The sequence below is a fragment of the Tyto alba genome, unplaced genomic scaffold, assembly GCF_018691265.1.
Source record: "Tyto alba isolate M040663 unplaced genomic scaffold, T.alba_DEE_v4.0 Super-Scaffold_41, whole genome shotgun sequence".
NCBI classification, from domain to species: domain Eukaryota; kingdom Metazoa; phylum Chordata; class Aves; order Strigiformes; family Tytonidae; genus Tyto; species Tyto alba.
In genome coordinates, this window is record NW_024881317.1 from 7,925,612 (window position 1) to 7,936,715 (window position 11,104).

Here is an 11,104-nt window from a genome sequence, read left to right on the forward strand (position 1 = left end):
CTTACTGCTGAAGGATGAGAGAACATAGCCTTAAGGGGTCTGTGCCTTCAAATTCCCCTTTTCTGGGGAACGTAACCAAAACCAAGCATTTAGCAAAAGATTAGGACTCTACAAATGGTGCGTACACACTGGCATATATAGATATACTGTATATATACATATATGTATCTATGTATCCACTGGGATATGCTTACAGTCTGTACAGCCAAGCTTAGCTCGGCCCATGGGGATAGATGATATCTGATGACTTTCAGGGAGCGAGTAGATATTAAATATCTTGCCCTTACTGCTCCAATTATAACACCATTGACTTGCACACCCCTTCTGTGCTCATGGTATACGGACTGTTTGGTTTCAGAGAGGTATCTTATGCCAGGAAGCAGTAATAATGTTCAAAACAAAAATTCAGAGGGGAAAAAAAAAAAAAAAAAACCAAACAAACTAATTCTGAAATATTTTCATGGGGCAGAGGATTTAAATGTCAGACTGTTTCCAGAATCAAGCAGAATGTCTTTGGGTATATTTAAAATGATGCAGAAAAGAGAAATTTGGTAGGCTTGTAAGGCAACACTGGGGAGCCAGAACAGACAGTGTTCAAGTGGGAACAACTCTAAGCACCATTTTTTTACGCAATCTCTTTGAGCTGGAGCTCATTCCTTCCCATTCCCTAAGTAAAGATTTTTTTGGGTTTTTTTTTGCCAGAATATGGTTCTCTAGTTTCATTTGACATCCCTTCATTACAAGCCTGATGACTTACTGGAGAGATGGCTGAAAATCTGCTTTTAGGGACTTTTGTTCTGTTACTTGTATTTTTCTTCCCCCGCTTTCTGTGTTACCATTGGGCTTCTGTTTCTCTGGATTTTGTCAGCTTCCCTTGCTCATTTCTAAGGCAGAATGAGACAGCAGCAATTTCAGAGCACTTCAGTGAGATGTCACAGGTCAGGGGACTGAGCGCTATGAGCAGAGCGAACTCCAAAGAGGCAGCTCCTAGTCCCTATGCTTATACAATACCATGCACTTATTAACGATTTCTGAGGAGAAAATATGTTCTGATGGACAAAACCACTGTGGAACAGGCCCAAAATCCCAGCGTGGCAGGTCCATCTCCATCGCTGTGGGCTCTAGGGTGAAAGTGTCCCCTTGTCCCCGTGTCGCCATCGAGAGAAGGGGAAGGCCCGAGGGTGGCTCTCACGGTGCTGACTGTGAGGTGTTTGTACAGCTGTCGAATACAGGGATGTTCAGGGGGGGAAGAGAAATGCAGTGAACCAAACTTTTTCCCAAAATTATAGTTCTTCCAAACCCTCTCAGGGGAATTGCCTGGGCAGATTTGTAAACAGTAACGAGATGCTGTCAGCTTCAAAATAGCTCAGGGGTTTGCTCAGAGTTTGAAGGTGTCAAGTGCATTTCCTTTCATATCAGTTTTTCTTTTTTTAAAAAAAAAAAATAGTTTCTCTTCTTGCACTATTGTTTGATTTAAATTTGCTCTCTGGCTTCTCACAAGCTAGTAACCTGCAGCAGTTTTCAGAGTTTGGTGCTGATGAGTATCAGCAGCGTTGATGGTGAGGTGGATGCTTAGGCTGGTCTGTCCCGGTCAGTGCAGGAATCCTAAACTGCCTGCTTGCTTTGGAAGCTCTCTAAACTATTAAGACTCAAAAAAAAAGAAAAATAAAAGGAAGAAAGGAAAAAGGTTTGAGATTTATTTTTATTTTGCTTTTTTTAATATTATTTGGTGCTTATACTTAATTGCAAGCAGGGCTTGCAAAAAATATTTATCTTTCTGTTTATTTGAAAGAGTTCTTTTTTAAAAAGGAGTTTACTTGGTTTTATTTTTTTATTTGTTTTTACTTTTAATTTTACTTTTGTTTGAAGGGTGGTTTGGTTTTTTTCTTTCCCCCTTTTTGGTTGGGTTGTTTTTTTTTTTTATTATATTTTCTTACCAACACATTGGTAAGCCAAATGTTCTTATCTCCCTGGTTTCTACAGAACCAGGGATTGGGCAGTGCTGCTTTGCAGCCCATGCCATGCCCAGAGTTTCCCAATTTAAACTGAGAGCTTTCTTTAAGGCAGAGCATCTTTGGGCCAAAAAAGGTCTGGAAAAAGAAGCAGTGACTTCAGACAAGACTCCTCCTATCAGTTAGTTTCCTTGTTTAAATATTTTGTTTAGGTTTTTTCATGCCTCTTGGTGGCAAAGGAAAAAGCAAAACATGGAGCATTTTGCAGTGATGTGAGGATCCAGTTGCTTCTCTGGGGAGATACAGGCACCTCTTCTGAACCTGAAGGGAGATGAAGGAGGCATGTGCTGACGTTGTGATGTTACCTTTTTCATAAGAAACCCACCAATTTCAGAAAATAACTTCTGTCCTGCTATTTACACATCTGCAAAAACAAATGTGCCAAGCTGAAATTTTTGGAAACCGAAGCCATGCATGGCTCATTTACTGTTGTGTAAAGAGAGATCAGGTCGCCAGTATTTTTGAAAGTTCCACTCAGTCTGTAATAGCCTTTGCCAGTTTGAGTTTTTCTTTTTATCCCACTGACTTTTCCCCAGCCCCAGCACCTCTCGCATTTGCAACACAGGAACGTCCCGTGGCTCTGAGAAGGACATCAAAGGGCAGACGCGTGTCCCAGGGCAACAGGGCTGAGTCTCTGCCTGGCTTGACCATCTCTGCTGGCCTGTGCAAATCAAAAAGAGCATTCAGTGCCCTAAGTGAAACTAGTATTTGCTAAGTGATCTCCTAAAGTCCCCATGATTCCTTGTTAAAGAACCATGGGTGTGAGTCAGAAATATCCTGACCAGAAATACTGCATATCAAAGCTGTGTGTGTCTTTAATTCTGGTGGACAGACCTTTGTCCCTGGAGGATTGATGTTACTGTATAATTCACTTTTTTTGAATGAAGTCTTTACTCCCACACTGCTTCCTCCTCCTTTCACCTTTAGGTAGGTCATGGATTGTTTTTATCTCTTTAGCCTTTTATTTTTCCCCCTCTCAGGTTTTCTTTGGAAAGGCTTGGCATGGGTTCCCCAGGTTGGATTCCCACTCTGATCCCTGCAGGTTGCCTAGGGTGGTCTGCTCGAGTATGATCCCAGTTTTACAGCAGCAAAGCTTTTCCTCTGCCTGTCCTTAAAATTGCATTTGCTTCAGTTCCACGCCTGGCATCCTTCCTGCAGTTGTTGAAAGAATGTTATTTCTTCACCCCAGCCTGACGCTTTCTCTGGTTCCCAGAGCCAGTCCCTTGATCCAGTTTGGAGCAACCAAACGCCCCTGTTTTGCACTAGATTGATGGGACACAGAGCGGGTTCAAAAATGTCTGTTGCAAAGCCCATATTGTTGAAGGGAGAGGAGGACACAGCAAAGGCTCTTGGAGCTTTTTTTGCTACTGTTTCATGGAGGGGAAAAATCAGCCTTTCTTTTCTTGGGCTTTTCTTTGTTATCGCTGCCCAACAGAAGGGGCTCCGTGACCAGGGAAGTGGGAACGTGGGCTCAGATGAAGTACAAAAGTGGTCAGTATTATCTGGGGGTGCCAGAATACCCCGCCGAGAGAGAGTAGCTGTAGCAAACGGTGTGAGACTCAATGGAGTTGTGTGGGGTTGGCCTTAGCTTCTTTTAAATGAAGTGATCATCTCAACATGTAACTTGATGTCAGTTTGATGCCATAAAGCACTTTAAATGGAATTGGTCTTGTCCCTTTTCATTTTGGTTACGTGGAGACAATCAGCTTTGCCATTGTTCCCCCCCTCTGCATCCCCAGCAAAATCCAAGCAGCAAGTAGGCATATTCCTGGTTTGGTTTGGCTTTACCCTGGGAGAGGAGGACGGGCCAAGCTTTTTGTATTATTTTTAGACTAAAGTGGGTGTGAATCTTGACTACAGTCCCACTGCAGACAGGGCGAGTGGCAGAAGCAGAGGAACTGGCTTCTGATGGCTCAGGTATATCCCCCCAGGAGAGCCCAAGCTGGCATCATCATCACCTTCCTCACAGCGGGTGCTGCTGCTGATGGGAAGCAGTCCCGCCAGTGGCTTGGCCTCCACCTCCTTTCCCAGAGCAAAGGAGGTGAGGGAATGTAGCCAAATAAGCGAAGCGAGCCCCTTTCCGTGCACTGTTACTTACTGTCCAGGCCCTTGGGAGAGCTCCCAGGTGCTGCCCCTGGGGCAGGAGCTCTCACCACTGCTGAGGGTGGGCTCCTTTTCACTCTTGAAGTTTGACCACTGCTGAGAAGCACAGTAATGCCATTAGCTTGTGCGGATTTGTACAGCCTTTCGAAGGCAAGAGCATCCATAGAGTCTGATGATCTTTGCACCTTCCTTGAGGCACTAGGATATCTCAGAGCTGTTGCTGAAACACCCAAATCCAGTCCTTTCCAAATGCCACCAAGTCAAATGAGGTTTCTCAGGTGCCAAATCCCAAGGAAGCTGTCTGGGATATCTGTGGCACGGGGCAAGGGAGGACTGGGCAGGGGGCACAAGAGAGTATCAGCTAAAATCCTACAAAACATTCCTTTGTTAAGCAGAACTCTGGAAATTATTCTGCCTGCTGGCCAGGTTTGGGAATTTAACATAATTTAAGGCACCCTTTTAAATAAAAAACCTCCCCTACTGCTCATAACTGTTGCTTTGTTTGTCAGAAGGGGCAGCCATCGATGATTAGTTCTTGATCTGGTGATGCAGCTAAGTTTTAAAGATAGGCGAGCTGAACTGACTTTTAATCTTGTACATCTCATGCTCTTGAGTGATGGGAAGCATAACGCTAGCTCCCTTCCCACCTGTGTTTTCAGGTCTCCATGCCCTTTCTTTCCACACGCATTTCACTGACCCTGATGCTTTGCCCAGATATATTCAGCTTCCATTGCTTGGGGGGAGGGGGGAACAGGATAACATTCACTACTTTGCATACAGCTATAAGCTTCGTATGTATTTAAGCTGTCTCTATAGACATCCTTTCCATGCTCTGAAGTATTTTACTATTTTCTTTATCAATATTAAACACTGACTTCAAAAAAAAAAAAAATTACATCCAGTTCAGTTCGTCTATGGTTAAAGTTTAGCCTGGTGTTTATTTTGTACTAATATGGAATGCACTTGAGTAATTCCCAGAGCATTGAGGAGGTGTATTATAATAACCTGATATACCTCTGCTTTTGGTTTGTTTCTTTAAAAAAAAAAAAAAAAAATGCTTTGCATTTTCTTGTTGAACCCATTAAAAAAAAAAAAGTTTGAAAAAAGGTATAAAAAAGGATTTTTTTAAAAAAAAGGGTAAAACCTAATTGCTGTATGTTAATTTGTAATTATGTAAAAAGTGAGCAGGTTATTGACTGTAAAATTCTTCAGTTTTTCTGTAACTTGCCAGAAACCATTAGGTTTTGTAACAAGCTTTTATTTATCTTCCGTTTTAGTTATCAGCATCAACCTCTTGTAAAGTCATTTTTCCTCTAAATAAATTTGATTTTAAGTCTGAGTTTCTGCCCGATTTATTTCCACACCTTTGGTATTTCTGCTGTTGACTTTGTTGCACCGAGGCTGAATGAATAGATGTGACCCTAACCTGTAATCAAATGTTTGCATTGCTTTTATCATCTGGATTCCACTCTGCACTCATTGGACTCTTTAACTTACTTTCCTTCTCTTAGAAGATTTGCATTTTGCTGAAGGGCATATGGCTATAATGATATTCAGCTTCTTGTTTTTTGTTCTTTTTTTTTTCCCCCACACACAGGGCTTTTCATCTTTTTACAAGAAGAGGAAGTGTCACAGCCGTTATCTCAGCCACTTCAGCTCGGTAAGCTGGGATAAATGGCTGTCTGGTGGCTGCATGTGCTGTCTTACGGCATAGAGTTTCTGTAACCCGCTAAAATAGCTCTGTGTCTTCAGCATTTCTAGACACGGGGGTTTTTATCTCATTTGGCTGAGAGAACTAGAGATGCTACATGTCATCACAGGAATGGGGAGAGGAGGGATGTTGGCACCCCCAATGCCATGTGCTTTCTGTATTTCCCTGTCCCCTGCAAGAGGAGGCCCTGCAGAATGCTGTAGCCTGCGTCCAGGTTGTTCTTCTCCCCTGGGGAGGTGAAGGTACGTGGTGTTCCCAGCGCCTGCAGGCATCAGTCCAGGCAGAAGAGGGTGCCAAAAGTACAGAGCCGAGGCAGTTTGCTCTGCAGCACGATGAGGTGCCAGCACAAAGACTACAATGGCCGGAGTTTCTCCACCATCATTTTCTTCTACCTGTAAAAGCGCTCACAGCTGCCCCTGTACCGCTGGTCCTGCTCGGGACTCGAGCATCCTCTCCCCAGGCAGAAGGAGCAGCGAGACCTGCACCCTTCGTCCTCTGCGTATTGATTTAGAGGCAGAGGAATTGCTTCTTTTCCACCTATTATTTCTCTTATTTTCAGAGGCGAGATAGGGAAGGAGACAGGATGCTTGAGAAGAATCAGATGAATTGATCAAAGCCTTCAGGTCGTCGACATCAACACTGCTTGGCAGTGTTGGGTTGTTTCTTAGCAGGCGTTAGGAAATGCCAACCCACTCTCCTGTGCCCGGTAAGCAGCAGTGCACTACATGTATTTTTCCCCCTTCTCGCAACTGTGTCACATGTGCTGTTCTAAAAACTTGAATCATGTCAACGAACCCAAACGTACGCCCTGTCACGCAGCGCTTGTTCCAAGACGGGCAGCTCCCTGGGTGTGAGACAGGAGATGAAAGAGCTCGTTTATCTCGACGGCTGTTCAGTAGTCCTCATTTTATTTGCATTCCCATTCGTCCCAGCTCACCTATTTACCGAAGCAAATAAAAGCTTTCGCCGAACTGTCGGCTCCTGTGTATGGCATCTAAAGAGCACATTTTCCTGCGGCCCCTCTTGGCTCTGCAACCTGGATGCCCAACAAAAGCACCGCTGGGTTACCCCAAGCCTTTGCATTGCTGCGGTAAAACAACGGCCACGGCTGCTGCTGGAGTGTGAGATGCTGCTGCTGGCAGCACTGCTTCACCAAGCTGCTGAGATGCAACAGGCATTGGTCGTGGGCAGTGGAAGAACATATTTACTGAAGACAAATGACATGTAGAAAATCAAATTCTTGCTGAATCAAGCTCCTGACAGGGCATGGCCTGGGCGCAGAGCAAACCAGGCAGTGTGAGCTTCTCTGGTCCTGCACAACACAACCCAAACCACCACTGTTTCCATAGGCCAGAGGGCAGCCTGCACGAGCAATGCAGATTGCCTTTGGCCAAGGACAAAACAAAGGACTCCACCTCTCCAGGCCATCTCCATGTGTCAATTGAATATCTTAAACCTGCATTCACAATTTCATCCACAGGCTAAGCTCTGAGCCATTATGGCACAGCTAAGAAGATGAAATGGATGTTCTCCCCAGACCACGTGGGTCAAATACTTCAGATGGTTCCAAGCAGGAATGACGTGTTTCTGAGCATCCCAGGTTTCTTGACCAGCCCCAGCTTTTCCTTAGCAACCAAGGTTAAAGATTTCTGTGGGCCCATGTAGTGGGTCGTCTGGATTTGGTTGGATTTTCACTGGCACCTTCACCTAAAAGGGGTCATAAAGGATCCTTACACTTGGATTGGGCTCTAAAAGGAGCATTGTCAGGGGCAGGAGAGGCTTTTTGGAAATACAGTTTAGTGACACTTTGAACGTTTGTGTTATCTGCATTTCCCTTTCCCTGCCCTTGCTGGGTTCAGTCCCCGCACTGGCTCCAGGGTGAGAAATTGGAGGCCTGGGAGGACACAGGTGTGAGCTGGGCTGGGGCTTGCAGACAGGTAGCTCATTCATGGAGGTTTTATTAAGGGAAGGAAAGGCAAAACCCTAATTAGTTCAGTGAGTGAGTGAGATGCCTTGTGATCAGATACAAGGTGAATGGTAAAGGAATGACTTACCTTTGCCATTGAAGGCACCTGGGTTTTGTTAATTAGTTAGAGGGAAGCTAATCACTGCAAATAGGTTGATTTGTTTGAGGTTGAAACATGTTTAAATTAAGGGGAAAATATTTGACACTAGCAACTGATGTGAGAGCCCATACAGGTGAGCACCCCCAGCCCTCACAGTGATGGGCAGATGCAGTGGGTGCCCCTCATGTCCCCTCAAAAACTTCACACCTCTTGAAATAGCCCCTGAACAAGGTTCTGAGGTGGCTCAGGGGAGGATGCTGCAGGTTCAGGACCGGCTCCCCCCTGCCCTCCTGCCTGCACAGCCCCATCCCGCTCCCCCTGCATCCTGCGCCTCCTTTTGCATGCTGATAACTTGTTCAGCAGGGCTATAAATAGCAACCTTCACTCCTGGAGGACATCCCAGTGCCTCAGCCAGGCATCCCCAGTGGGATGGAGCAGAGGTTTGTTTCCCTCTCCCCAGTGGGGCACAGCTGAGCCCCAGGAGGGTCCCGGGGTCAGTGGGGCTTGTTTAAGTCCCTTTGCTCTCTTTCTCCTTTCTTTACAGTCCATCCCTTGCACAGATGAAGTTCAGCGGGCAGCTCCCAATACCCCTTGACCTCTCGCTGCAGCCTGGCGTCTCTCCCTCCGGCGCTCGGCGTCTCCAGACGCTCTTTCTTTCCCTTTTCCTTTCACCAAAGAGCTGCTTCTCATCGGCTGCATCTTTCCAGTGAGCCTAATTAGACAGGAGCCTAATTAGAGCTGAGCAGGAGTGGTGAGTCATTAGCAGAGCCCTGTGGGAAGCCCCAGAGCAGCCCTAAGCCTGGCAGGGCGGCAGCGTGGGCAGAGGAGGGGGCCGGGAGGCAGCGGGCGCCCGGCTGGGTGCAGAGGAGCAGCCGCAGGAGGGAAGCGGCTCCTGTTTGTGTGTGCGTGTGTAATTCCTCCAGACAGTGACCCAGAAATGGAACAATGGGTGTTTCCCCACCTCCCTGCACCTGCCTGAGTGCCAAGCGTCAACACACTGTGAGCCCCGGTGCTGCTGGGCTCGCGTCAGGTCAGGGAATGTCTGTCCATCCGACCCAGCCAGGGAAGTTAGAAACCAAAAGGGCTTTTCCTGGCGGCCCTTAAGCTTTTATTTCCCTTGTTTTGTTTCTACTCGTCCCTTCTAATACACAGCTATCCCCACGACGGAGCGGAGCCAGCATCCTGGGGAGTGGCTGCCTGCTGGTGGCTGTAGGGAGAAGGGTCCCTGCTGGGAAAAAGAGAGTAAGGGGAGCAGCAAAAGGCAGAATTGCAATGTTTTTTCTGGATGGAGCCACAGGACTGGGGTTAGGTGTGATGCCAGGACTGAGACGTGGGACTTTCTATCGATCATTAAATCACATCCTGGCTGAAAGTGCCAGCAACTTTTTAACAAGCACAAGTTGTGCTGTTCTGGCATGGCCCTGGACCATTCCTCCAGCCTCAGCTGGGAAGGGAGGGCTTCCCAAAAGAGGCACAACTGAAAAACCACCAGTTATTTGATTCCTGAGCTCTGTGATCACTGGAGACTGTCAGGAGGAATGAAACATGTCGAATAACCAGGATCAGTCTTCTTGAACTCTTCCCCCATCTTCATTTGGGGGGAGGGGGCACAAAAATACAGAGGGGCCCTTGTCTGCAATGTCTGTGAGACACAGATGTCAGTGGTGCAGCGTGTGCTGGGGAGAGGGAAGTGAGATGTCCAGGCGCTGACAGCGTGAAAGCCAGGCTTTCTTCCACCTAATTGGATTTGTTATTCAGCTGAGAAACGCTGAATGGCTTGGGTGGGCTCTGAGCTTGCGATTTCAGTGAGGAAGTCAGGACAACACGGTAAAGTGGGTCACATTGCTGCAAACAGGGTCGATGGTTTTGTACAACAGCTGCTGATGTTAAATAAGGAGGTGGTGAAATGGAAAGAAAAGGGAGATTGTAAGGAAGGAAGAATAAATGAGCTCAGCCCCTGCTATTCGTTCCCACCAGGAGTCCCTGCTGCAGGCTCCTGTCCTGGGGCCCCCCAGCACTGCTGCCTGTATCGGAGAGCACTGGGCTCCTGCTCTGCACTGGAGCAAAAGGGATTTGGCCCAGTTTAAATTCCCAGTTGGTTGTGGGGAGCTGGCGGCAGTGGTTTCTCCTGCTCTTGGAAGCTTAACTTCATTTGTGAGCAGCGTTTCCTAGGGTGGCAGTTTGTGAGCCTGGGCCTTCCTCAGAGACTCAAATGTGTTGGGTTTTATCCCAAGGGAGAAGGTGTGTGGGGAATAGGAAAACAATTTGACGTGGGACATATCGCAGGGAGACTATGTAATGCTGGGACATTAATTAACATGCAGGAGGTGATGACAAGCTAAGGCCATGAGGCTTCAGTGCTCTGTATAGACATGGATGAATTTGAAAGCGTGTTGGATGACTGGAATAAACACTCCTCCATTTCAATTATGTGTCTAAAATGCCAGAGCCAGCTTCTGGATGGATGTGGGGCTTCCTCAGACACCGGAGGTATTAAATCACCAGCTACTCTGCTTTTAATTGACTCTAGTGACAAAGGGAGAGTGAGCTCGGATTATAATTCCCCGTAGGCCTTCACTGCGCAATAGTATTTCAAGGGCAGCTGGGGTCAGTCTGGGAAAATGTATATTTAAAAAGGCACTGTTTCGTTTAAATAAGACATAGAAGTATCAGCCTTTTGCATCTGGGGAGGTTCAGCATGGTCAATCCCTGGGGATGGAGGTCCTGAGTCCTGGTCCTGGGAGAGGTCTGGTCCCACTAGCTGCCTGCCCAGTCCCACCTCTGAGAACCTCCCCGCCATCTCCTCCCCAGATGCTTTTTGGAGAGTGAGGAGCACCCTGTTACAGAGCTGGGGAACCGTGGACAAGGTCCAGACCAGGCAGGAGGGTGGGCTGAAAGGAGCTGTGGCATGCCCAAGCTCTCCTGGGGGACCGGACCCCTGCAGAACACGGCAGGAGGTAGGTGTGGGACAAGCCACCCCTTGGTGGCCTGGGCCTGCCAGCAGCAGTTTGCTGCCATGCCTGGGTCTGAGCAAGACCCCGCACCTCTGGGGGGATCTCTGTGCCAGGCTCCTGGCCACCTCGTTCGGAAGATGTCTGAGCTCCCGACACCCCACAGCAAGGGTTGGCTACAGCATGTGGGCACAGTTCCCCGGCGCCTGGGAACGTACACCCCCAGTAAGGCCACCAGACAAGACTCTCCCAAGCGCTCGC